Source organism: Canis lupus, chromosome 34 (assembly GCF_048164855.1).
Source record: "Canis lupus baileyi chromosome 34, mCanLup2.hap1, whole genome shotgun sequence".
NCBI lineage: Eukaryota > Metazoa > Chordata > Mammalia > Carnivora > Canidae > Canis > Canis lupus.
In genome coordinates, this window is record NC_132871.1 from 16,995,306 (window position 1) to 17,022,674 (window position 27,369).

A 27,369-nucleotide genomic window follows, 5' to 3' on the forward strand; every position below is an offset into this window, starting at 1 on the left:
TTACCCCAAATATTACTGTCCAAAAAATACTGGTTCTTCAATTCCTAAGGTTCACCTTCCTCAAGTTCATTTGATTGAGTCAGTCACAAATCAACACATGCATACCTTTGACCTCTAATCGTATTTGAGCCAAGGTTCCATGTGTTGTCATGTTTCCTAGCAGCAGCCTTTGGTCAGAGTTACTGGGAAAGCGACCTGTACACAGAAGCTGATTGATGGCCGATTGGTTCATTGACCGCCAAGAGGTAAATGAATGACTGCAACTAGTATGGCTGCCTCAACCATATTCCACTAGCCTGGCCACCTCCACATGGCTCCTCGGTCCCGAAAATTCAGAGACTCAGGGGCACTGACCTTAGTTGCTTGGGCTGTTTGCTTATTTGCTTTGTCTTCCAGGTTATCTCATAACAAAGTGCTTAGCAAGGGGTACACATCACTTGGTTCAAGGCAAGAGCACTTCATCTACACCAGTCCTCTTAGGATCCAGTGGCTGTGAGCCTGTGGTGTTGTCAACGCTGAGGACAGAGTAAGGGAAAGCCGATCTGCAGTCCCCACACCCCAGGGCATGAGGACTGGTGCGACTCTAAGTATACGTCCTCTGAACTGTGCCTGGAGATTTTTCCTAAGCCACAACAAACACTAGTCACTTGGCTAGTAAAAATAAATGTGGGAAGTGAGGACTGAGGACACACACACACCAGCAGGGCAGGGGTTAAGAGCCCAGGTCCCAGAATCAGGCACATCCAGTCCCAGCTCTTTGATCATCAGAGGTCTTTGGGAAAATTATTTATAATTTCTTAGCCTCCATTTTCCTATCTGGAAAATGGAAATAATAACTTCACCATTGGAGAGTACCTGGTAAAATAAAGTGACCAATGCCTACCACATAGGAAGATCCTTATGGTGGGATCAGTCACATTCGGTTATGAGGATCCTGCTCATACTTCAGCATGGGTTTCTCACCCTTGGTACTTTTTGCTATTTGGGGTAAAATAATCATTTGTTGTGGGGTCTGTCCTGTTTATTAAAGGATGTTTAGCAGCACACCCCGGCCTCTACCCTCTGGATGCCAGGAACACCTCCTCCCCAGTTGTGACAACAGGAAATGTCTCCAGACATTGCCAGATGTTCCCTGGGGGACAGAACTGCTCCCAGTTGAGAACCACTGGTCTAGACCCTCCTTGTCTTGGGGGTCCAGAACTTTACAGTATCAGAAGTTCTTTTCTGAAAACTCAGTCATTAGTTCAAGAACTAAGGATAGTGCCACATTGATGAGAATTCATTTATTTATTTTCTTATGGCCTTACCAGAAAAGTTTTGTTACTTAGAAATAGTACTCCTATCCTGCTACTGTAAGCATTAGTTTCTGTGATTTGAATTAAGTGCCTCTTTGTCATCAGGAGGATAGGAGGCAGGGAACAAAGTCAAATTTAGAAATTACCAAGTTAGCACTCACAGCATTTATGAGGCCTAAATTCTGGCTAAGACTTTTCCATTAGGGCCACTACAGGTTCCTCTGGGGAAGCCCTTCTGCTGGGTTGCCAGTTGATTCTACAGAATTCAGAATACATCCCCAGGAAAACCATGGTACTCGGGATTCCCAGATCACCAGGTCAAGAAGGGACAGTCGTAACTGCTATGGTTTATTGAGAGCTTGCTGTATTCTAAGCCCTCTACTAGGGTCTATAAATATTTCTTACATAAGCCTTACAGTAAAATTATCTCCATTTTATAGAGAAAGAAACAATTTCAGAAATACAAGTTAATTGGCTCAAGAGAGAATTGTAGTGCTGCTTTGGGGACTGATACTCAGGCCACTTTAATTTGACTGTTCATCCTTTCATCCTCTGCTCCGCTGCCACCTTCATTCCCACTCAGCTCTGGGAGTCTGGGCTATACGTACACTTCTCTACAACCACCACTACTTACATGATACTTGGCATTAGGTAAGTAAATGCTGTGAAGGAAAGAAGGAAGAGAAGGAGGAAAAAGTTTCAACTCTAAGCCCAGGGTTCCAGTGATAATTGGATTAGTCTTTGAACCCTCTGAATCATCAGACAAAAGGATAATAATAGCAATATAATATTCATACTTCCAATTTAGAGAACTTCAGGAATTTTTGAAAAGTACTCAAGGAATATTTATCCCATTTAATTGTCAAAATATTTCTGTGAGCTAAGTGGAGTAGGTATCACACAGTAAGTCATTAGCCAGAGAATGCCTAGAGCTAAAATTCTCATCTTTGAACTCCCAAAGGAGTAGGAGAAGAAAGAACTGCAAAGAAATTGATGCATTATCAGGTAATAGGAGGAATGAAAATACTTGATCAAAAGCCTTGATCATGTCACAAAGATTCAAAAGGAACCAAGAAAGGGGAACTAATTGCCTCTTTCATTTACTATGCAGAATGCTTAAGTGTAAACCGGTGTTTGCAGCTGTAGGAAAATATTGCAACTCGATTACCATCCTTTCTCACTTCTGCTTTTTTTGAATTGTCTATACGTGGGTTTCTTTTCCTACTAAAAAATCAAAAATAAGATCCTTTGATTTCACTTCTCTTATTCATGTTCCCCCGCCCTTTAAAAGTGAATGACAGAGTTAAAAACAAACAAAAAGAACCGAGAATAATGTCTCCAATGTCTCAATGTCATTGTGAGCTCTACTTTTCATAAGAAAAACGGAATTCTTTCTAAATTCCTTCCTCCACGCAACTTGATTTTATTTCCACATAACTCCCTGAAGGGCTTTGTTCAAGGATGCAATACTAAAGGTAGGCAATCACACTGATTGATAGGAATTTGTAGAATTTGTATTTACTTTCAATTTGTTGCAATCGTGGCCCAAGCTGAATCAACAACTAAGTAGTTTCTTAAAAAAACAAAACAAAACAAAACAAAAAAAAAAACAAAAAAAAAATCAAATAGCATTTAGTAGTAGTTTTCTCAAATATTTTCCTTTTGAAGTTCTCTTGCACGACTTTCTTAATATCGGTGGCATTCTCGACATGTATGTCCTTAGTATATTTAATATTGTTAACCTAGCTAAGTTACACAGAATTCTTTTTTATTTTGGCTTTTTCATTGAAGTAAGAAATTCTATTTGTTTTTTTTAACTCAAGTGAGCTTTCACAGATTTCTGCTGCACTTTTAAGAAAAATAGTTTGACCTAATGACACAAACTAATTCATATAATGAATAAATACATTTCTCTGAAAAATATGTTCAAGTTGGGCACCCAGAAATCTAAGGACATTTTTTTCAGTGGAGCCAAGAGATCCTATATGAAATATGCTTACATGAAACCACGAATGCTTCTTTGAGGGTCTGATGAAAATAATAGTAATAATAATAATGATGCTGCTAATGATATAATTGAGGTGGTATTCATCATTATGGAAACAGTAAGTTCCATCACTTGATGGAATGAAGAAGCTCCTCCACCAGTTACATTTTCCTTGAACCCTGCCTCCTCCGGGAGGGAGGTGGCCTGTAATACCCAGAGTGTCCTTTCCATGGTGGGACCAGTGAGGCATGGAGGAGTGCGTGCTTCCTCTGCAGACTCAATCATTCAGAAAATCTCCTAGAAGAGGTATGGCAGCCATGTCTAACATGGGGAAGACCTGATGGATTTGTCTCACCTCTGATTTTCTTTTGCCTTCTCTCAAAGCTTTGAAATTATAATTAACCATTATATCCACAATTATTAATTAATGAATTATTCCCTGTTCCCCTTAGCTTGATTACTTTGCCAATATGCTTCCTGGTAGTATTAGCAGGTTAAGAATTATTGTTAAAACCGTGATCTCTTTACTCAAGAGAGCATATATTGTATATGATTATAGCTGCTTGTCATTACAAGGCTTCAAAGAAAGCTTAGACAGGTGCTCAGCTAGGTCAGTTGGAAGAGCATGCAACTCTTGATCTTAGGGTCATGAATTCAAGCCCCACATTGGGTATAGAGATCACTTTAAAAAAAACTTAAAAAAAAAAAACAAAGAAAACTTGGAATCTGGGGACAACATTATGTATAGATGCAGAAAGTATGTTCAACATTTCAGTGTATTTCTTTCATACACGGTTACCTTTGAGCAGATGGGAAGGTCTGAGTTTTTAGTCTGTACCTTAAGAACATTTGTTACAAGGGTTTTAAGACCACTTCCCGCTTTCCTCATGAAACATATAACAATTTTTTTCTTGTATTTAAATATTAGGATTTGTTCTAAAAATTGGACACCCTTTTCAAATCTCAAAAACCCAAGTTGATTTTTAATTTAGATATATGTTTTATTTAAACTTTTTCCCCAACTGCTAAAAATCAACCCACTGAGGGAGCACACCACGCCACCATTTAAATCATAAAGCCTTTAACAAGGGCTGCCAGGGTTAAGTGGCAGGGAAGCCATTGAACTACCCATTGTATTTTGGGAATCAAAGTGAAAACAGACTCGGACTTGAAGGAAAGCCCAATGTCTTCCAGGTAAAATGCCAACACAGTGATCATAAAATGCAGAGTAAATATCTGAAACAGGCTTATTGCTGTCATTTTAGTATCCAGGAATCAAATGTGCATTGTGAGGAAGTACCCTGCTTCCTTCTGACCTAGAAGGTGTTTTTCTCACTCACTTTGCTGAGCATGCGTGCATTCGCCTAAAGTGATGTCTGGTAATACTAGCAAAGCAGGTAGACAAACAGATCCGACCTACAGCTAGTTGGTAGCAAATCTGTTGCTCCAGTAAGAAACTTTTTGGAACCCCTCCCCCATCCAGTTTCCAGTTAATTATAAGATTTGCAGATGGTGTCAAAGAGGCACAGAGACAATAAATAGATATAAATTTGATTTTAACTCTAGGATGTCAAAGAACATTCAAAGAAACACCTGGGGGAGTTCCAGGCAAGGATCCAGGCAACTGGGATCACTTTTATGAGAGGATGGACTCAGTGTCCATCACAGCCTTCAAACATTATTATTATTACTATTATTATTTTATAGCATGAAAAACAACTTGACTAATTCTCCAAAAGTGAGAAAAATCAAAGGGAGTTTGGAGACTGACATGAGAAACAGAAGGATAAGTGATAGAATTCGGTCACTGGTTACCTTACTGAAGATGCACTGGAGTTGGAGAAGCTGTTGGAGACCTGCGGCCGAGGGCAGTCTGCCTGCTGTGCTGAGGAAGGAAGGATTGAGCCACCGGACCACACCGTCCTCTGGAGGTGGAGATTTCCTGGGCTTCCGTCAAGCTCTGAGTACATGCATGTCTGAGGAGTCTGAGGTTCCCTCCTCACTCTGAGTCACTCTAGTGTGACACTAGCTGATGATTAAATCTCTCTTCAGTGCATGAATGGAGCCAAAAAGCCGTGGGTCATGTGTTTTTGAAGGAATTGGTAGTATCTTCAGTAAATTAAGTTCAACAACTTTCAGAAGGAACTCAACAATGATTAATAACATTCCTACTCTGAGTGCAGTCTCTTGACCAAATTCAGCAGTTGAAATAATGTAATATGGAAGCATGTTGGAAACTGTCCAGTGCATTGTTCTAATCAATTAAGTTTGAATTATGATTACCTTTCATAGTGTCTAGGTTGGGTTTTTTCTCCCTGTTAACATATCTTTGCTGATTTAGTACTCCTTCCCTCCTAAGAGAGTAGGTAGGGGACATCTGTCTTCAAGGATTCTCTTTCTCATTTTTTAAAAAAGTATTTTATTTATTTATTCATGAGAGACACACAGAGAGAGGCAGAGACACAGGCAGAGGGAGAAGCAGGCTCCTTGCAGGGAGCCCAATGTGGGACTAAATCTCAGGACCCCGGGATCACACCCTGAGCCCAAGGCAGATGCTCAACCACTGAGCCACCCAGGCGCCCCTCATTTTTTAAACATTGATGAGCAAGGAGATGAAAACAATTTAATGACATGTGGTCCTCTGCTTACTTATGAGTCTTAATTTGTATTTGAAGGTATGACAAGGAGAGCTTACTGAAGTGGTGTCTGGAATGGAAAAGGATCCCGCTTCCCTCCCCAGAGCTGGTCTGTTCCAGAGTTGATCACAACCGACCTGCCATATCTTGGGACTGCAATGGGAAACACTGAGGCTGCAGGTGGGGAAGAGGAAGAGACAATGCTAATATGTACACCTTCCAGGCTACCACCTCTCCTTTGGGCATACAACCAAGTACAAACTCCACTGATTGCTTACTTTCAGTTTCCTTTATATCAATTTATTGCTATATATTAATTTATTGCTATATGTCTCAGATTTCCCAGCTTCCGTCTTCTCTCTTTGAAAATGCAACTTATTATGGTTTAGCTGGGATGAGTGAATGAGATGAGACCGTATCTGTCTAGGTAGAGTTTAGACACAGCTATCACGCTGTAAATGAAATGAGGATCTTTTTTCTCCAAAAGAATTAAAAACCAAGACTGAAATTTACAGGGGTAAAGATGTAGGAACCAAAAATATGCCACATTTACTTCTTTCCCTTCACATTCTGCAAGTCAAAGTAAGGCTCAAATAGAGAAATCTTTTAGAGAAGTAATACATTGACTCAGAATAAAGGTATAGATGAGTAATATCGGACCCTTCCTATGAGCAAGTTATTGTCACTCAGAGATGGAGGGAGTCATAGGCACCTGGGTATCGAGGAGGAGAAAGGGAAAGGGGCAAAGAAAAGGCTATAAAGTTAGTTTGTTTCTCCCGTTGTCAGATGGTTCCACATAAGGGTTCAGTTAATGGAATCATTTGTCAGTAGTGCCTTATCTGAACTATAACTATTTCTACATTCAAATTCACATCTTAAGAGCTATTTAGCTCTTTCTTTAAGGAAATTTTCCCTTTCATTCTATTCTTACTTTAACAAGGCAACACAACCTGTGAAAGTGCTCCTTGCTCAGAATTCTCCCTATGTTAGATTTCTGGTCATCGAAGGTAACATAAAGAATACAGAACCAAATTGTCATTCTATTTATTTCTTAGTTCCTTTTTGAAACAGAAGATTGCATTGTGGATTTTATTCAAATGTAAAAACAAAACACTAAACATATGACTCTCCTTTTCCTTTTAAATCTCTATATCGCTCATATTTTCCCCAATTTCTCTCCAAGAATGCTTTTTCCACATTTCCAGACACCAAGCAGAATGTCCAGATTCAATTATCTCAGGAGACATGGATCAGGCTTCTTACAACTGCAGAGATAACCCTGAAATTAGGTCAAACGAAGAAAAACACTTACCCCAGCACTGAGATCTGTGATGAGTCCAACTCCTGGAGTATGGCTGGTGTCACTCTTGTAAGGGTGGCTGGGTGGGTGTGGGTATGGGTGGGGCTGGGGCAAGGCTGTTTATGGAGAGTGCAGTGGAATGTGTCTCTCTGAAAAACTATGAATTGGTATTATGACTTCCTATTTTTAAAAGTGTACATTGTAATTTGTATTTCTTCCTTTTGTCAACAGACTGCTCTCTTATTTTCAGTATAAAGATCCCTTTACTACATCAACAATGACTTTGACATTCGAGCAGCTTAATGATTCCCATAAATGCATAGCTAGGCTTGGTCAAAACTAGGAGCTTTGTTACTCATTTGGCATTTCCTAACTCTCCCAATTGTAAGATGAAGCTGGGCTAATCTTTTGTTCCCTTTACTGTAAAATCCTTAGGACTGAATTGTGAGAACATTTGGTAGATTCTTTGAAAAAAGATCTTTTTTATTTGCAGAACACACAACCTTTTACCTTATTCAAACAAAAGGTCTTGGCTTGAAAGATGAGGTGAGGAGTATCATATTAGGGAGCATTGTCCTGGAAAGGCAAAAGGAGCAAGAGAGATGAATGAAGGCTTAATAAGAAAAATGTGACTCTCACAGAGGAAGGGAGGTGGGTACTCCTTTTGGTGTGACCATCACATGTAGAGCACTGAAAACCCAGAATGTTCCATGACTTAGGAATGGTTCTCTTGAGCCAAGTTTCCTGGTTTTTCCAATCCAAGACAACTTCTTTTTTCCCAGAATTTTAGCTGAGATGGATAAAGACTCAAATGAAATTAAGAGCAGATGTTAAATACATTCTATTGTGTAATTTGGAAGTACCACCCAGTAGGAAAGAACTCACTGGGATCCATGAAATGGAGATGCTTTAGAGGTAACTTTTAGCAGTCAGAGATAACTGTCTTCAGACCCTCTTTGGGGGATTCTGAATTGTTTGTTCTGTGCCAGGCCTATGTTAGGCTCATGAGATATAAAGACGAATAGGGCATTTTCTTCTGAAGAACCACTTACCATTAGCTCACTGATTGCTGATTAGGGGATCCCACAGAACTTTTCCTCTCCTTGAATGACCCCTGCTCCTTGCTGGCTCCCAACATGTCACTCTCATTTATGACTGTTCCCCCCACCCCCCGCCCGCTCCTTGAGACTGGGGTGGTGGATATGTGAACTGCTACAGCCTTTTTTGAAAGCTAACTAGAAACATCTACTAAAATAAAATATACATAATACTTTTTGACCCAGCAATCTCATTCTTAGGAAACCCATCCTATAAAAACAAAAGCCAGGATATATGTATAGATGAACAAGATATGGCAATAAGGTCTAGGAACGAAGCACTTGCCACCTGAAATAGGATGGCTGAGTAAATTGTGGTAGCTGTGCACATGGAGTATTACTTTGGAGCCATTAAATAGAACAAATTAGAGCTCTACTATTTGGCTTGGAAGGCTTTTCACGATCTAATTTTTGTAAAGCAAACAGAACCTTTGCACATGCGTAAAGATATTTAAGTGATCATGGAGAAAATATGGAGGGTTATGCATTGGATTGTGAATATGGGTCAAGGTAGTTAGATGGTATAGGTGAAATAAGAGAGGATAAGGCAAGAAAGGGAAAGGAATTTTTTTAAGACAACACAGAGAATGAAGTGATCCAACACAGTGGCAACTAGGGAGAAGTCCTACCCACCCCCACTACCCCCCAGAAAAACACCCAAACCTAAGAAATGTGAATCTAATAGTCTTTACATCCAATCACCAATGTATAGGAAATACAGAGAATGGAGGAAACAAATTAAATTATACCCTGGAGATCCCATCAGCAAACCAGTGGAGGGAATTCTAAGGACAAACAACTTGATTTATTCAATAGAAATAAATGACACACACAAAAATGGTGAGGAAATCTATTGATTAAAGGAGACTTGGGGATCCCTGGGTAGCTCAGTGATTTGGCGCCTGCCTTTGGCCTAGGGTGTGATCCTGGAGTCCTGGGATCGAGTCTCACATTGGGCTCCCTGTGTGGAGTCTGTTTCTCCCTCTGCCGGTGTCTCTGCCTCTCTCTGTGTGTCTCTCATGAATAAATAAATAATTTTTTTTAAATAAAGGAGGCTTAAATAAGATATGATAACTGTGTGCAATATACAGAAATTATTTGGATCCTGATTCAAAGGAACATACTTTAAAACAACAATAAATCCATTTCTAGCAATTTTTATGACACGACTGGCAATTTAAATAATGGGTAGTTGATTCTATTAAGTATTCTTAATTTTCCAAATATGATGATGATATTAGGGTTATCAAAAAGAATTCTTGTCATTTAGGTTAATTACTGAAATATTAATGGACGAAAGAATATGATATCTGGGAATTGTTTCAAAATACTGCAGTAGTGGGAGTAGCTTTAGAAAGACTTATATGTGTGTATATACGCGCACACACACATAATCAATGTTCTTCTGAGCTAAAGTTCAAAATTGAATTAAAGCATTGTCGAGGAGGAGGGGGGCAAACTGAGATTAGCTTCTGGTTTCATAACCTGTGCCTGGAAAGAATACCTTATTAAGAACAGACGGCTCCCCTAATGGAAGATAAGGTTTTGCTCTAGGATTTTTTTATACTTCTAAATATGCTTTCAAATTTTCCCTACTTCTTTGTCATGATGATATTTAAAAAGTAAGATACTTCATTGCTATTTTATGAAATGATCAGATGCTTCCCTTATGGTCGTGGAGTTGCGGCTGTATTTGCATCCACTCAAATGTCAATTCAAGTGCTTTGGCTATACAGCAACAAAACCACGTAGGCCCCAAGTATTTCTTGTGCAAAATACTTTGCCGAGCCCTATAAGAAATACAAATAATAAGGGAACAGACTTGGCCAGCAACAAGCTTGCAACGTCTGGAACAATTGTTGCTTTTAAACCTAAACATCTTTATCACCTAGACGCACCAGATTCATTTCGTTTTCAAGATACATGGACACTATTATAGTCATTGAAATTTGTGGAATGCTATTAGTCTTTCTGATTTTCTGAATATAATGTTCTTGTCCTGCTTGAATATAATTAAGTAAACTTGGCTTTTTGGTGGTTATTTTGAAATGCGAATTATTAGTTTGAAAGTAAACTGCCTATAAGCTAATTTGAGCGCAAAACATCACATCCTGGGAATGGAAATGTTGTTATTAATGTTATTAGTGAAACCTACCAAAAATAACGGATACGCTCTTGTTATAATAGCCTATTGAAGTTGATTGGCTGTAGACACAGTAAAAGATCCACCATGAGGTTTATCTGGCCTAACATTGGTTAGCTTCCAGTGGCCCTCTGGTGTCTCTCTTAACATTTGTTAAAGAATTGTCCCAACTGAACTTAGTTTCTTATCTTTACAATGTGCTGCCTGCCAGCTTCTTAAAGCAGGGGGCTGGCTTCTCCAGCTTTTCCCAGATCGAGAGCCTTTCCTTTGCTGAAGTGGGGCTACAGAACTTGGGTTTTGGCTCTGTTCCGTCCGTATGGAGGCTTGTTTAACATTTAAATGAAATCCCAATAATTCCAAGACAATTTTTTTTACTACTCCCTTAGTGTTGTTATTAAATGAAAGTAATTTAATCTCATCAGAGAAGATAAACAGAAAAAACGTTCTTTATTTAGCAAATCAGAGTAATACAAAGTTCAATTTAGTTTGCTAAGCATTACACTGCAAGTATTAGCCTCTTTAATCCTCATAACACCCCTAATAGTTGTTAAACTGTAAACTAATTTATAGTTGAGAAAACTGAGACCAGAGAGGTTAAGTATTGATGCAATTTACTTACCTAGTTATGCAGACCTAGATCTTTCTTACCTCAGAGTCCATATTAGGATACTCATAATTCCCACTATGATTTCTCATATGATGTTTGTGTGTCTCCCTGTTTTACCAAAACACAGTATCTCATATATATTATTGTTCTTTCTTTCTCTCTCTCTTTCCTTCTTTCTTTCTTTCTTTCTTTCTTTCTTTCTTTCTTTCTTTCTTTCTTCCTTCCTTCCTTCCTTCCTTCCTTCCTTTTTCTTTCTTTCTTTCTTTCTTTCTTTCTTTCTTTCTTTCTTTCTTTCTTTCTTTCTTTTCTTTCTTCTTTCTTTCTTTCTTTCTTTCTTTCTTTCTTTCTTTCTTTCTTTCTTTCTTTCTTTCTTTCTTTCTTTCTTTCTTTTTTCTTTCTTTCCTGTACCAGCAGTGGGGAGAGGCAGGGGGAGAGGGGTAAGCAGGCTCCCCCTGAGCAGGGAGCCCCATGCTGGCTCAATCCCAGGACCCATAATCATAACCTGAGCCAAAGGCAGTTGCTTAACTGACTGAACCACTCAAACATCCTTGTCAGCTGCTTTTAAAAAATTCACCATAAACTTATCTGCTATCAATAAATATACCTTTGTTCAGTAAAAAAAATAAATAAATAAATAAAAACATAAAGTTGTCTTGTAGTCCATCATATGGGCTTGCTTCCTAACCTTCTCATAAATTGGGCATTTAAAATCCTTCAATTTTTCATTATTATGAATAATCCTTCAAAGAACATGTTTTTTTAAGAATTTATTTATTTATTTGAGAGAGAGCACACACAAGAGCCTGTGCAAGTGGAGGGAGGAAGAGGGACGAGCAGACTCCATCCTAACCCAGACCCGAATGTGGGGCTTGATCTCACCACCCTGAGATCATGACCTGGGCAGAAATCAAGAGTCTGCGCTTAACCAACTGAGCCACTCAGGTGCCCCTGAAGAACATCTTTAAATGAAATCTTCACACACCTCTGTTGTTTACTTAGAATAAATCCCTAAATATGTACATTTAAGCATGTGTATATGGTTGAAGTTTATGGTAGCCATTGCAAGAACAGACAAGCCTCCCAATATCCATTTCCATGTGTGTAGTCTCTTCCCATATTGACTCTGGGTTTGGCCATGTGACTTATTTTGGACAATGGGGCATCAGCAGAAGTGATACAAGGGCAGGGTTAAAACTGCGTTGGAGCCTGCCTGTTTGTAGTGCTGTCACCATATAAAATCCGGGCTCAGTTTCTAGAGTCCTTTGAGACAGCTGTCTGCGAACCCCCAACCATCAAATCCCTGAGCCCGTCTCAGCCCATCAGTCTTCTGTTAGTACTTGAGACCATCAGCCATCAGATGACTGCAGCCTGGTGCATGACCCCCCGGTGGGCGAGACCTCTCCACCACCCAGCACCACTCCCACCGCTCAAGCCAGCAGAGCCCACCCCAATGCTTACCCCACAGAATTGTCGGTAAATAAAATGACGTTTTCAGCCACTAAGCTTTGGGGTGGTATGTTATATAGCAAAAGCTAACTGATATATTTTTAATAGCAGATGCTTATTTTTATGCAAGGTCATTTGCAAGTCCAAGATGGAACAGGACGCTGGGAGGACTTGATAACATTATACCTGGTAGTAAATGTTTTCTTAGTTTTTCTAATTATCAGGTCATCTAATATGAATTTTAAATATGCAAAGTATCTTTTAATTTCCTTGGCATTTCCATTAACTTTGCAGTAAATTTATATGTTTATCTATTAAAAAAGCAAATTATTTGTGGTTTTCTGGACAATGTTCTATATTTGCAAAGAGTTGAAAAATTATTTAATCATTACTATAATAGCACCAATAACTTTTAAAAATGACTGTCAGCCATGGAAAGTAATCTCATTCAATGAGAGTCTTAAAGCTTAACCTTTTTTTCAGCCTGGAAGCTTTCAGGACTTTTCCCCTTTGTCCTTATAATTTGATTTTTTTGGCCAGAAACTAGCCAGATATGGTTTTGTTTTTGCTGATCTTCAATCTTTACACTTCAGAATTGTTCAACTCCAGATGTTAATTTATTTCAATGATGACTGCTCCAGTTTTTTTTGGCTGTTTCTTCCATGGGGAGACTTATAATTCTTATCTTGTCTCTATTTTCTATCACTCTTTATTTATAATCTCTATTTCATCATTTTCATATTTTTGTTTTCTTCCTTTACAGTCTGGAATAATTTCCACATTTATGTAATATGTCACTGATTCCATTTCCTATAGTGTTGGCTCATTGTTTATTGCTTGCAATAAAGATTTTAATTCTGATAATACATTTTTAGTTTCTAGTTTTTCTTCCTTATCTCGTTCTATTATCTTTCCAATCGTTGTTTTGTCTCCTCATATCTTTTACTTCTATTTTACTTAATCTGTGTCTTCCTATTTCTTTTCTTTCTGTTCAAATTGCTGAACAGTTCTCTCAATTTGTGTGTGTGTGTGTGTATTCTATAGAAAGTCACTTTCAGATCTGTGTACCTGTATTAGTTTGCTAGGGCTGCCATCACAAAATACTACAAACTGGGTGACTTCAACAACAGAAATGTATTTTCTCACCATTCTGGAGGCTAGAGGTTCAAGATCAAGGTGTGGACAGGGTTCCTTTCTTATGAGGCCTCTCTCATTGGCTTGCAGATGGTCACCCTCTCTTTATGTCCTCACATGGCCTTTCCTCTTTGCTTGCTCAGACATGATGTCTCTGTGGGTCCAAATTTCTTTTTATAAGGACATCAGTCAAATTGGATCAGGACCCACCTTAACAGCTCCATTTTAACATAATCACTACTTTAAAGGCCTTATCTCCAAATACAGTAACATTCTGAGATACTGGATATGAATTCTAGGGGGACACAATTCAACCCATAACAGTACCTCAGTTGTAAAAATGATGTTCCTTTTTCCTCGATGCTTAGCCATGAAGCAAGAAAGCTAGGTCCTTGTTTCATGTTGTTGAAGAATGAACCTCGTGGATAAAGGAGAGTGAGTAAAGCAACAGAGGTTTATTAAGCAAGGATACAGAAAAAGAATCTACTAGAGACTCTTCTGGGTTTTAATCCACATTTCTGACAGTCAGCTTTTAATCTCTTTTGTTGATAACCCCTTCTTTGGCCTAACCTTAAATGATGGAGTCCCTCAGGGAACAATTGCAGGATTTTTTTTTTTTTTTTCATTTTATGCTCTTCTAGGGGGTTTTTAGATCCTTCCTAGCCTGTAAATACCACGAATGCTCCAATTATTCCAAAATTAACATCTCCAGTCCTGTTACATGTTGAATTCCAGACCCAATTGTTACTCAACATTTCTCTTACTATCTCAAAATATACCAAAATAAACGTATTAAAAACCAAACACTTAGTTCTCATTTTTACAGTAATTTTCTCCTTAGTGCTTTTCCGTGTCACTAAATGACACTTCTATCCATCTAGTCATTTCCTCCAGGGATTTTGGAGTCATCCCTGACTTAATATTCCTGACCCCCCAACACTGTTAGAGTTAATAATTAATAAATAATAATTAATCATATATATATTTCTTGAAAGTGGCTAATTCTTGACAACTCTACTACTATCAGTACCATAGGCTGAGCTGCCATACCGTATTTTTGCTTGTATTACTTGTATGCCTTCTACCCGTGTCTCTCCTTCTCAGCTTGCCACACACAACTCACCCTGCCATTATCGTGAGTGTTTAAGAGCACAAGTCAGATCACATCACTCTTCTATTCAATCATAACTCATTAATGTGGCTTTTAAGGTCCTTACACAATCAGCCTTCCACATACCTGTCCAGCCATAAGCCATGCCATGCTCTCCTTTTGTCACCACTCTTTAGCCCCAGTGGTCTCTTTTTAGTTACTTTAATCTACAAGTTCTCTCCTGCCTTAGGATTTTGTATGAGCTATTTTCATACAACTCTTGTCTTCTTCCTCCCACTCTTTTCCTGGACAATTCCTTTGACCTCCCTTACATAGGCCTTCTCCAAATTCTCAATCTAAGTTAAAATGCTCTGACTCTCCCACAGCCTCCTGAACTCTTTCCTAATGGATCTTATGACCTTTTCTATGGTTATTTGTATGATTATCACTTATTATTGTTTCTCCTTAGGACTATAAACTTCATGAGACCATGTTTTTTTCTCATCATCTCTATCCATTGTGCCTATCAAGATGCCAAGTTAGTAGTCACTGATAAATATTTATTGCATGAATAAATTAAAGAATGGGTAGATTAGGGGCCAGAAGCAATCTTATCCTAGTTGTTTCCAAGGAGTAACAAGCATTAAGTGTTTCCTTTGTGCCTGATTCCAGCAACGAGAATAAACCCATAATTTCCCTTGTTTTTCTTCCCCTCATATGTGTCAGGAATGTGGTTTGCTTTGTTCAAAAACTTTGCCCTGGGATGGTGGAACTTAACACCAAGATGAGCCAAGGGTGAAAGAGAACTCAAGATGAACTGGTAATTGCCAATGAAGAAGGAGAAAAGCCATTGGATTGCTTAGGAAGTTCAAAAAGCTATGGGTTTATAAAAATGATTTATCAGAAATGTGATAATAATATAAATGAAACAAAAAGAGAGAAAAGGACACTGGATTTAAGACAAAACTCAATAGCTGTGTCAAAAAATGTAGCTGCAGATCCTTACAAGGGGCAATAAAGAAATGTGAATCCAGTGGGAGTGTGAAGAAAAGAGAAAGTAGTTTCTCATAGTTGGAAGTTATCAGTAGTTTCAGGGCTTAGAGATTTAAGGGTGACAACTGAGAAGCAATGCTGGAAATCATGAGAAAGGCTGTGCAAATTGCATTGTTGTGAATTTTATCCCTATTATGACATTTACATGTGAATGCTTTAGAATTTATGATATAATAGAAGATACTAAAAGTTATAAATGGGGTTTCACGCATGAAAAAGAATAGGTATTTTTTATTACACTTTATTCAGATACCAGTTTGATCACACATGGTCCAAGAACACTCAGACAGTACACTGAATATGATCAGATGTTAACGATTGGTCCTCAGACATTATCACCAATGATGCCACGCTTGCCCGTGATCTCACTGCTATAAAACCACAAACATACTTTAGTGGTCACCAAACCACTCACCACTTCCTTACCTGTGAGCTGTTGTAGCTACCAGGTTGAGCACTATTGATGATTCTTTTTCTTTTTTTCTTTTTTAAAGATTTTATTTATTTATTCATGATAGACATAGAGAGAGAGAGAGAGAGAGAGAGGCAGAGACACAGGTAGAGGGAGAAGCAGGCTCCATGCCGGGAGCCCAAAGTGGGACTCAATCCGGGACTCCAGGATCACGTCCTGGGCCAAAGGCAGGCGCTAAACCACTGAGCCACCCAGGGATCCCCAATGATTATTTTTCAAGCTGTAAGTAGTTGCAGGAATCTCAGCAGGGTTTGGAGGAAATAGCTCAACCTTAAAGTTGTGCCAAAAGATGGCTAATCCAGGCTTTGAGTGAGTCACAGCACCATTTACCAGCACCAGAGCCTTCTCAGTGAGGTTTAGGACAAATAACGCTATAGTTCTAGGATGAAAAGTTTGTCACCCTGAGTGGCTGGCTGATTAGGTATAGATATATTACAAGATTAGTTATTTTGCAAAACCAATAATAAGAAAGAGTTCCAGGAAACAGGTGTGGAGGAGAGAAAAGCTTAATGCTTCAATGGTAAACTTGAATTGGCAGTGACACATCAGGAAACAGGGTGAGGGATGAGGGGGAAGTCAATAATCATTTAGGTGGGGGCTCACTTGGAAAAGCCATGTTAAGTGACTGGAATGAAGATTTGAGATGAATCATCAAGGAACTGTTGTGCCCAAGATTGCGAATCCGAGAAACCACCAAGGAGCTGACACCGATGCAAGCACATGAGGGTTTATTAGCAAGCTCGAGCTTGGATCCAAGTATACCCAACACAGTGGAGCAGGGACTTGGACCCCGAGGGGGGTTCCAGCTGGGGTTTTATGGGCTGGTCTAGGGGATTTCCAGAAGGGGTGGAGGAATTTCTTCATTCCCATATGGGGGAAAGGGTGGGGGAGTATCTTAAGCTCTGTTTTCATTCCGATATGGGACTTTCTGTCAAGGGCATTCGGTCAAGGGCATTCTGCGGTTTTCCCTGTAACTGAAGTAGGGTGAAGATCAGCTCTTGTTCACAGGGGCCTGAGATGGCTGCAGAAGCTAAGATGGCTGTACTTGCGCTAACGCTAAACTTGAGGTGGAATGGCCTTAATTTTCTCGGCCTCCACATTTCCCCCTCTCAGAGGAACCTAAGGAAGGACCCAATCATGGGTCCAGGTTGCTTTCAGTAACAAGGTCCAGTGGTTGGTATTGCTGTCTGAGTACCATGAGCTGTACCAACTCTGTCTTTGACAAAAGTAACTAATCTATTGATAATGCAGGGCCCGAAGGTAAGGAGGAGAAGGAGGATAATGAGGGGTAAGTGAGAACGGCGCAGTCTTAGCTTTAGGGGATTGTCCTTGTCCAGTTGGCTCTTCCATTCTGGAACAAAGTCCTTGAGAACGGCGTGTGGGTCAGCTGGCCGGACGTGCGTGTAGTGGACCCGGGGAGTAATCCTGTCGACCTTGAGAGCGGTGGGAGTGGTCAGGATCACGATGTAGGGTCCCTTCCAGTGAGGGTGAAGTGTCTGGTGTTGGTATCTCCGCACATACACCCAGTCACCTGGCCGATATCGATGGGGGTCCGGGGGTGGCCCAGTCTTGTAGAGGGCCCTCAGCTTAGGCCACACCTGCTCATGGGTTCATTGTAACATTTGGAAGGAGAAAAGGAGTTGGTGATCATCAAACTCAGCAAGTGCCTCAGGTTTTAAATTGGGGATAATAGGTGGAGGAAGGCCGAACATGATCTCGTAGGGGGTCAGTCCCATCTTATATGGGGAGTTCCTCACCCTGTATAGGGCGAAGGGGAGGAGAGTCACCCAGTCCCCGCCAGTCTCCAGGGCTAATTTAGTTAAGGTCTCCTTTACTGTTGTGTTCATCCCCTCCCTCTACCTGTCCTGAGCTCTGGGGCCTATATGCACAATGTCATTTCCAATCCGCCCCAAGTACTAGTGCCACTCCCCGTGTTACCTTAGAGATGAATCCTGGTCTGTTGTCTGATCCAGCCTTAACAGGAAAACCATACCTTGGTGCGGTGTCTTCCAGCAGTTTCTTGGTCACAGTCTGTGCCATTTCATGTTTGGTGGGAAATGCGTCTGTCCATCCTGAAACAGTATCTAAAAACACTAGTAAATACCTGTATCCGTATTTTCCAGGTTTTACCTTAGTGAAGTCCACTTCCCAGTAGGCTCCTGGGCGGTCCCCCCAGAGCCCGGTGCCCGGGTTAGATCCACGGACGGTGGCATTAGTTAACTGGCGTGCATGGCAGCTTGCCACAATCTGCTCCATCTTTGCTCGAGAGTCTTTAATAGTGATCTTTGCATGTCGCATGAGGTCTTCATCCTTCTTGTCCCCATGTGAGTACCCCGAAGCATCTTGGACAGGCCTCGCCGTCCTGGTTCCTCTGGCAGGATGATGCTGGAGTCTGCGGCCCTCCACCAGCCTCGCAAGCACTGGGTCATAGGCAAGCGTTTGATCCAGGGTAAGTCAGCATCAGTATAGTTGGGGGTGTCGGGCAGGGTGGGTGCCCCCGATCGGGTCTCCGTTTCGGTGGCTCCGGCTGCCCCCGCGTGTCTCACTCCTCGGAGGAAACTGCTGCGGTCCATGTACCAGGTTACGACCGCGTTCTGCAGTGGCTGGGCCTGGAGACCAGCTTGGATCCCGTGCACCTGGCCGACCGGCTGCGGCTGTGGGATCCTCACGACGGTTGCCTTCCGCGCATCCGTTAACCATCTCTGTCCATCCTTTAATTTGTACCCTAGGTAGCTCACCTCTGCTCTGCAGACCTGGGGAAATGTCCCCGAGGTGTGGGCGTGGGGTTGGAGCAGTTAAATGCATTGGGGATGGGAACAGCCACCAGGGGGATATGCCCAGGGTGGCCCAGAGGAAACAGTGGGACAGACTGCCCATGCCGCCAAGGCTGGCGAGGGAAGTGCCTTCCTTGTGGGGTAAGTCTCATCCAGGACAAGGGGGCCTGGTCCTGAGTTGGGTTAGTCTGTAGGTGGGTTTGGAGAAGTTGTTCCTGTGTGCCTATGGGGTGAGTTTGGTTACGTAGGGTGGTTTGGAGAAGCTTATTAAAACCTTAGAAAGTTTTATTTTTTTATTATTTTTTTCTGTATATTAATTTTGGTTTTTGTTTTATTTATTCATTTATTTATTTTTAATAAATTTATTTTTTATTGGTGTTCAATTTGCCAACATATAGAATAACACTCAGTGCTCATCCCATCAAGTGGCCCCTCAGTGCCCGTCACCCAGTCACCCCCCACCCCCGGCCCACCTCCCTTTCTACCACCCCTAGTTTGTTTCCCAGAGTTAGGAGTTTCTCATGTTCTGTCTCCCTTTCTGATATTTCCCACTCATTTTTTCTCCTTTCCCCTTTATTCCCTTTCACTATTTTTTATATTCCCCAAATGAATGAGACCATATAATGTTTGTCCTTCTCCGATTGACTTACTTCACTCAGCATCATACTCTCCAGTTCCATCCACGTCGAAGCAAATGGTGGGTATTTGTCATTTCTAATGGCTGAGGAATATTCCATTGTATACATAGACCACATCTTCTTTATCCATTCATCTTTCGATGGACACCGAGGCTCCTTCCACAGTTTGGCTATTGTGGACATTGCTGCTATGAACATCGCGGTGCAGGTGTCCCGGCGTTTCACTGCATCTGTATCTTTGGAAGTTTTATTTTTTTAAAGATTTTATTTATTTATTCATAGAGATGCAGAGAGAGAGAGAGGCAGAGACACAGGCTCCATGCAAAGAGCCTGACGTAGGACTCGATCCAGGGTCTCCAGGATCATGCCCTGGGGCTGCAGGCAGCGCTAAACCACTGAGCCACCGGGGCTGCCCTGTATCTTTGGAAGTTTTAAAGCACACACCTAAATAGGATTAAAGACCCGATAAAGGAAAAACATACAAACTGGTTTTTCTGGGCAGGCAAAGAGAAGACAACTCTTTAGATTTTCTCATCAAGAGCAGACCAACAAATCAAGGAAACTTTTGAACAGAAAGCAGACTTTCAATCTTACACCCTTGTATTTTAAAATCCATTCACTTCGATCTTAGTCTGTCCTGACCACACCTAAAATTCCTTTCCAAGGATTTCCCTTCACCAACCTTCTATACCTTCCTTTGCATTCAGAATTTGTCCCAAGCCATTTCTTTCCAGTCGGTCTCATTTAGTACAAAATTGGTTTTTTACCTTGAACAAAAATATATTCCCATTCCTTATATTTTTCTTACACATCTCCTTTTCTACATACAGAGTTGCTTCCTTTATTGCCATCGGTCTTATTTTGGCAGAGGTTTTCACTCTTAGAAACCTTAGTCTCCAGTGAAAACTAAGGAGCAACCGATTTTGAACTGTCACACCAAAACTCTTTAGACGGCAAATTTATGAAACAGTTAATTAAGTACAAAGCATGTTCTCCAACAGATTCAAATCAACGTTTCAGCACTTTTTCCTGTTTGGAAAAGACCTAGATGTCCAGTGAATTTAATCCCATTTATCATCAAAGTGTAACTAAGGTGTCAGGTTACCAAAGACTTTGAAAGGTATCTTAACTATTACCTATAAAACTTGGAAACAGACAATTAACCATCATTTTAGCTATTTTTTTTTACTAACAAATTGCAAAAAGATAACAGAGCTTATATGACATTCAGTAAACCTCAATAGAATAAAAGTTTCAGGCTTAGTAGTGATAATTTTCAAGACCTATTTACTATGTCCCACCTGGATCCACTTAAAGTCAATCAATTTACTCCCTATCATCTCATCAATTTTTACTTAAGACACTGGTGGGGGATTCTGGAGGGGGCAGTGTTAAGTAATTGGCAGTCTTCTTGCTCCTGGACGGGGAGGGGGAAGGAGCCGCTATGGTCTGGAGCAAGTCCTTGGTGCCTCGCAGGTCTGTGTCCTGGTCCTCTGCCGCCAACAGGATATCATCTACATATTGCAATAAAATCAAATAAGAGTGCTTGGAACAGAACTCACCTAAATCTTCATGTAAGACCTCATCGAAGATGGTCGGTGAATTTTTGAATCCTTGTGGTAGTCGAGTCCAGGTGAGCTGGCCATTGTTGCCTTTCTCGGGGTCTGTCCATTCAAAGGCAAAAAGGCCTGGGTTCTAGGGTGCTAAAGGCAGGCTGAAAAAGGGGTCTTTTAAATCTAATACCGTGTACCAAGTTTTGTCTGGAGGCAGGGTGGAGAGGAGGGTGTCTGAGTTTGGGACCGTAGGGTGCTTGTCCTCTACTCGCCGGTTGACTTCCCTTAAGTCCTGGACTGGCCTGTAATCGTTAGAGGGTGGTTTCCACACTGGCAGCAAGGAGTGTTCTATGCCGATTGGCAAGGCCTCAATATACCCGAGTCCAGTAGTCGCCGTATGTGGGGTGTGGTTCCTGCATGTGCTACGAGAGGCATGGGGTATTGGCCGGCTCTGACAGGGTCTGACCCCGGCTTTAGGCTTTAGTTCTATGTATATGGCCGGTTGGTGCCAGGCCAGCCCAATTCCCCCAGTTTCTGCCCATGCTTGGGGAAATTCCTGCAGCCGATGGTCAATGTCAGTCATTGGGGCTGAGGGCGTTTGGTGGAGACGATATTTGTCCTCTAAACTCGGGACAAGCACCTGAATCGGGTGCCCCTCCTTGTTTAGGGTTTTTGCCCCTTTGGGGTGGAAGCAAATTTGTGCCCCCATCTTGGTGAGCAAGTCCCGACCTAACAACGGGTAGGGACACGCAGGGATGACCATGAACGGGTGGGATACCCGGCCCATGCCGAGATCCCCAGTTCTTCGGGTAGTCCATGAGTACTGTTTAGTGCCCGTGGCCCTTGCACCCGTGAAGTCTTGCTTGCCAATTTCCCTTGGGGTTGTAATAAAACCGAGTGTTGTGCCCCAGTGTCCACTAGGAATTCAACGGGTTGCCCCTCCACTCTGAGATTTACCCTGGGCTTGGGGAGAGGTGCCGAACCCCAACTCCCCTAGTCGTGCAGCTCCTCCATTTCCAAGATCATGGCAGGGGCCTTAGGTCTCTTGTTAAGACAGTCTTTCACCCAGTGCCCCTCTTTTTTGCAACAAGCACATTGGTTTTTGTTCAGTTTAGGGTGCTCCCCATGGGGACCAGGGCCATCCTCCTTACCTGTCCCTGAAGCCAGCTTCTTGAGGTGCCTCGTCTTTCCTGTGGGTCATCCATGGTTGTGGCCAGCAGGATCTTGGCCAGGTTTCGGGTCTGCCGGTTGCTTAGTTTAGTTTGTTGTTCTTCCTGACTTCCTCTATTATTATAAACTCTTTCTGCTACTATTACTAAGTCCTGCAGGCTCTTCTCTCCTAGTCTCTCTACTCTTTGCAATTTTCTTCTGATGTCTGGAGCGGCCTGGTTAACAAAGGGCGTGATAATTGTGGCCTTTGTTTCTGGTGCTTCTGGGTTCACAGGGGTGCACTGCCTAAAAGCCTCTATGACTCTCTCTAGAGGGCTGCTGGACTGTCGTCCTTCCCCGTCTCACACCATAGACCTCGGCCAGATCGGTGGGCTTGCGCGGCAGCCTGGAGACCTGCCAGTAGAGTCTGGCGGTGGACCCGAGTCTCTCCTTACCTTCAGCCGAGTTGTGGTCCCAGGTGGGGCGGGATAAGGGGAAGGTGGTGTTTATGAGGTCTGGGTTTTGAGTCGGCTGTCTGTCCTCTCCCAGGACAGACTTCCAGGCTTCCACCTGAATTCGTTCTCTCTTCGGTGGTGAAGAGAACCTGCAAGAGCTGTCGGCAGTCCTCCCAAGCAGGCTGGTGGGTAAAGAGAACAGTATCTAAAAGTCCAATTAGATCTTTTGGACTATCCGAGAACTTGGCATTCTGGGTTCTCCAATTCTATAAATCACTGGTGGAGAACGGCCAGTATAACATCGGCTGTCCATGGGTCTCATCGGGGGCGTGGAGGAAAGGGCGGTGGAGTTGCTGGCCCCGCGTTAGGGGATGGGGGTGCCCGGTGGGTCTCTCCACGTGTCCCCGCTGCCGCCGTCACACAGGGAGGGGGGCGCCCCTTCTGCAGCCCCTGGTGCCTCTGACAGGGGGAGTGAAGGGGCAGGGGGTGCCCAGTAGGGTGGCGGGAAAATCAGGTCCTCCGGGAAGGAATCCTGCAAGACCAGATAAAGGGGTGCTTGGGTGGTAGAGTCGGTCTCCTTCTTGGCCTTTCGCAGGGCTCGAATCTTGGGAGGTCCTGCTTTGGGGGGGTAAAAATGGTTTTACCCCCCAAAGGGGTAGGATTCTTGATCATGTCCTACCAGGCCAGGATGTAGGGCACCTGGTCAGGGTGGCCGTGTGGTTTATCCCTGAAGATCACAGCTTCAACCTGTAAGATAACAGGTAGGTGGAAATTTCCTTCTCGGGGCCATCCCACGCCAAAGGTTGGCCATTCTGTCAGTAAGTTTGAAATTTCCCTCTCCGTATGTCTGTGCTCAGATTGTGAGCTCTTTCCCTAACGTCCGAGAAGTGGGGGAGCATCAGAGACAGGGGGTGGTTTGTGTCTGCCCCATTATGTCCCCGTCCCCACCAAGGCACAGTTAGGACAGTTAACACACAACAGTTAACACAGCAACTCAGACAAACGTTCCAGTGCGGCTGCGGAGACAAAACAGAAAGTCAACCAAAGCGCTGGCTGTCGGCCCTCCTCACAGATGAGGACCCCGTCCTCCCTGCGGGGGCAAGGGACCCCCGGTCGTCACTGAGCCAGTGTCGACCTAATACAGATTGGAATTCCTACAAGTAGAAATACGGTAAGGAGCACTCAGAGAATATGCGCGCAACAGGTGGAAAAGTTGAATGCTCACCACACGTGGGACCCTCCGGGTGGGGTCCTGGGGGTCTCTCGGATCCTGGACGAGCCCCCAAATGTTGTGCCCAAGATTGCAAATACGAGAAACCACCAAGGAGCTGACACTGATGCAAGCACACGAGGGCTCGAGCTTGGGTCCAAGTATACCCGACACATCCGAGCAGGGGCTTGGACCCCCAGGGGGGTTCCAGCTGGGGTTTTATGGGCTGGTCTAGGGGATTTCCAGAAGGAGGAGGAATTTTTTCATTCCTATATGGGGGGAAAGGGTGAGAGAGTATCTTAAGCTCTGTTTTCATTTCGATATGGGACTTTCTGTCAAGGGCATTCGGTCAAGGGCATTCTGCGGTTTTCCCTGTAACTGAAGTAGGGTGAAGATCAGCTCTTGTTCACAGGGGCCTGAGATGGCTGCAGAAGCTAAGATGGCTGTACTTGTGCTAACGCTAAACTTGAGGTGGAATGGCCTTAATTTTCTCGGTCTCCACAGGAACCATTTAGTTGGATTGTTTTTTCCTTATTTACTCTTCTTACTTAATTTCTTATGTCATATTCTGAATTCTCTATGATAAAATCTGCAGAATGTATAAAATTATGTGTGTGTATGTGTGTGTGCCTATATTTCCTTGAGAAGTAATGATGCAGTGTAGTTTCTAGAATGATCTAGTAATGTTAGGAGAGAGATCAGTAGGCATATACCTAGCTGCATATCCTAGTAATTGGTGACATTAGTAATAAGAGCAATTATTTCATGTTATGTGAAATATGGAGGCATTTGGTTTCAGGTTGGTTCAGTGGCCTAATCCTATCATAAAGGCCCAGGGTCTTTCTATCTTTTGCCCTATTATTCTCAGCATGTCGCTCTTCGTTTTTTTGGTATGTCACCTCATGGTCACCAGCTATAATTCCTTGAGGTCTGATTTGGAGGGAAATACTATAACTTAGAATATAATGTGTAATGAGTTGTGCTTCTACTTGTTGCTCTTGCGAGTACATGTGTGCACACACACACACACACACACCATACACATTTACTTATACTAAAAGACATATACAACAGTCCAGAAGAAAAAAGAACTAGTAAGAGTGATTTGTACATGCCCGTAAATGACATGCAAAGTCCCAAAATGAATTTCTGAGAACTTAGGCAGCCACCCTTCCATACTCAATAAGGAAGTGAGGACACCCCAAGTCAGTTAAAGTGGGATGGGCTGTGGTCTAAAGGGTAAGCATGCCTGACCACATCCTGGAAGAGATAAGTTATGGACTCTGCCATGAGGTCTACTGAAAGCCCTAGGCTGACCTGGAAGATTCCCTAGTGTTATGGCAGCGACTCAACATTTCTAGCAGAGTCAGATATAGGTTTAATTTGGCTGCAAGTCCTTTATTTTATCCTACCTTAGTTTGAGGTTTGATGCTCATGACCCGGGTTCCCTAATTAATCACTCTTAATCATTGTTGTTTAAAATTGGGGCATTTTCAAATGTGTGCCTAGACAAGCGTCAGTGAGAAACAATGAATTAGTGAATCAGGTGTAGATAGCTCCTCACTTTAAAGCAGTGTTTCACAAACTAAGTTTCCTGTGTATTAAGGAGTCACCCAGAGCTAGTAAGAGTGGACCTGGGGAACTCTGAACGGCCATTTGCAAGAGAACAATAAAAATAATGTGCCTTCAATTTTTTCTTCTTAAAGCTAAAAATATTAGGTTACCAACATCCACTTGGATTGAAAAGCTTACTGAAAAGAGAAGTGGATTTTGGTTTTACGAGACTATTAGATAGTTGCCCAAAGATATGACTGACTAATTTAATAAAACTGGTTCCTTGTTGCCAAGGTATGTTGTCTTAAGAATGAATTGCCTTGCATTAAGTAGTAGAGACTCTCTTACACTCACACATTATTTGTAAACACTTGGAATAGATCATTATGACCTATGCTTGACTGTGATTATATATATATATATATAATCACTTTAAGAAAGGAGGTGTCCTGGGTGAAGTTGAGACATGAAAATCCAATCTTCCCAGAGCCTCAGCAAGCTTATCCCTCTCCAGTGAGAAATGAATTCTTTTTACAGTTCAAATGACTATTCGATGCCATAGATACAATCACGCAGTAACAAATGTTGTTCTGTAGCAGGATTGTCTCTGATTTTCTTTCTCTCTCTCTCTTTTTTTCATCTATTCTTCTCCCTTCTCCAGTTACTAATGTTCCCTCATAATTCTTATGAGCCTTTAGGGAAAGATACGAATGAGCACGCTCAAAGGTATGAAAAGATTTGCTCATGAATGAAGTCTGCATTTTTGTATTAGGTTTCCTCATTAGAGAGGGAAACAAAAACAGAAATTCTGGCCAAGTACTGAGAGCTGAAGAAGATAAATAGTTGTGGATTTCAACGTATTCCATCAGAGAATTGTGAGCTACTACTTGCTGAGAGTGTGATGAAAAAGTCTCATTTGGTGTTGTTAATTCTATAGGGGGAGCATAAGACATCTGAAAGTATACAGAGGTGACCCAATTCACTATTTTTAATTCTTATCTCCACAGCCATCTTAAAGGAACATGACTTGAAGACCATCATGAAGTGTTTTATGTGCCAAATATTTTACTCTAAATTGCTAAACAAGTGGGGGTCTGGAGGAGTCCCAGGAGCCAAAGCCAGATATGCCATAGTGTTGGCACAGACTGTACAAGGAGCCAAATGGGACCCCAAGGGCTGTTCAGATCAGAGCCAGCTTTTGGGAGAAGTGGGGCCAAGGGCACAGGTTTGGAGTAGAATTGGGCTGTCTCTTGATTTAGGACCATTGGGCCACACCACCAAGGAAGAGCTTCAAGCATGACCCCATGGGACTTTTCTGTGTTAGGACAAACCAGGTTGCAATGCAGACAGAGACTTCGAATCCACAGAAATTTTGCCTGTGATATCCAAATGAGGAGTCCATATTTTTTGCAGACATTAGAGCCTTCGTGGAGAAAAGCATTGACTGAACCCCAGCTAATATTTGGAGAGCTTTCAAAACCTCCAGATATATTAAAAAAAAATTTTAGTAATATAAATTCTATTAAACATCCTTATAGGCATTACTTTTTGTCATATACTTTATTCTTTTCATTTAATAAATTGTTTATTAAAAATAGTTTGCTTTTATTGTATACAGTTTAGAAGATGTGGGAAAGCACAAAGGAGAAGATAAAACTCATCCACACTGATGTTTTTAAAACTTACATATTATCACATTTATATTCTCATGTTTTTTCTTCTTGTCTTTCTTAAATGGCTACAAAACAAAATTAGGAATATGCTGATTTTGGTTGA

General features: G+C 41.9%; 1 protein-coding gene and 1 long non-coding RNA gene across 3 annotated transcripts in view; one reads left to right on the forward strand and one right to left on the reverse strand.

The window, feature by feature from the left end:
- The window catches only part of DHRS9 (dehydrogenase/reductase 9), a 28,160-nt gene extending 20,846 nt beyond the window's left edge, over window positions 1-7,314 (reverse strand). The window contains exon 1 of one of the 2 annotated variants that reach the window (XM_072811536.1): window positions 7,231-7,314. The gene's annotated coding sequence lies outside the window, so the exon portion shown is untranslated. Of the gene's footprint in view, window positions 1-5,097; window positions 5,299-7,230 lie in introns of those variants that run through there. The other variant, XM_072811535.1, reaches the window with a different exon arrangement.
- Window positions 164-27,042, forward strand: LOC140624605 (uncharacterized). The gene is made up of 4 exons (XR_012024074.1): window positions 164-245; window positions 1,736-1,946; window positions 5,958-6,098; window positions 26,601-27,042. It is a non-coding gene; the product is annotated as an uncharacterized lncRNA (long non-coding RNA).
- Window positions 27,043-27,369: the final 327 nt, after the last annotated feature.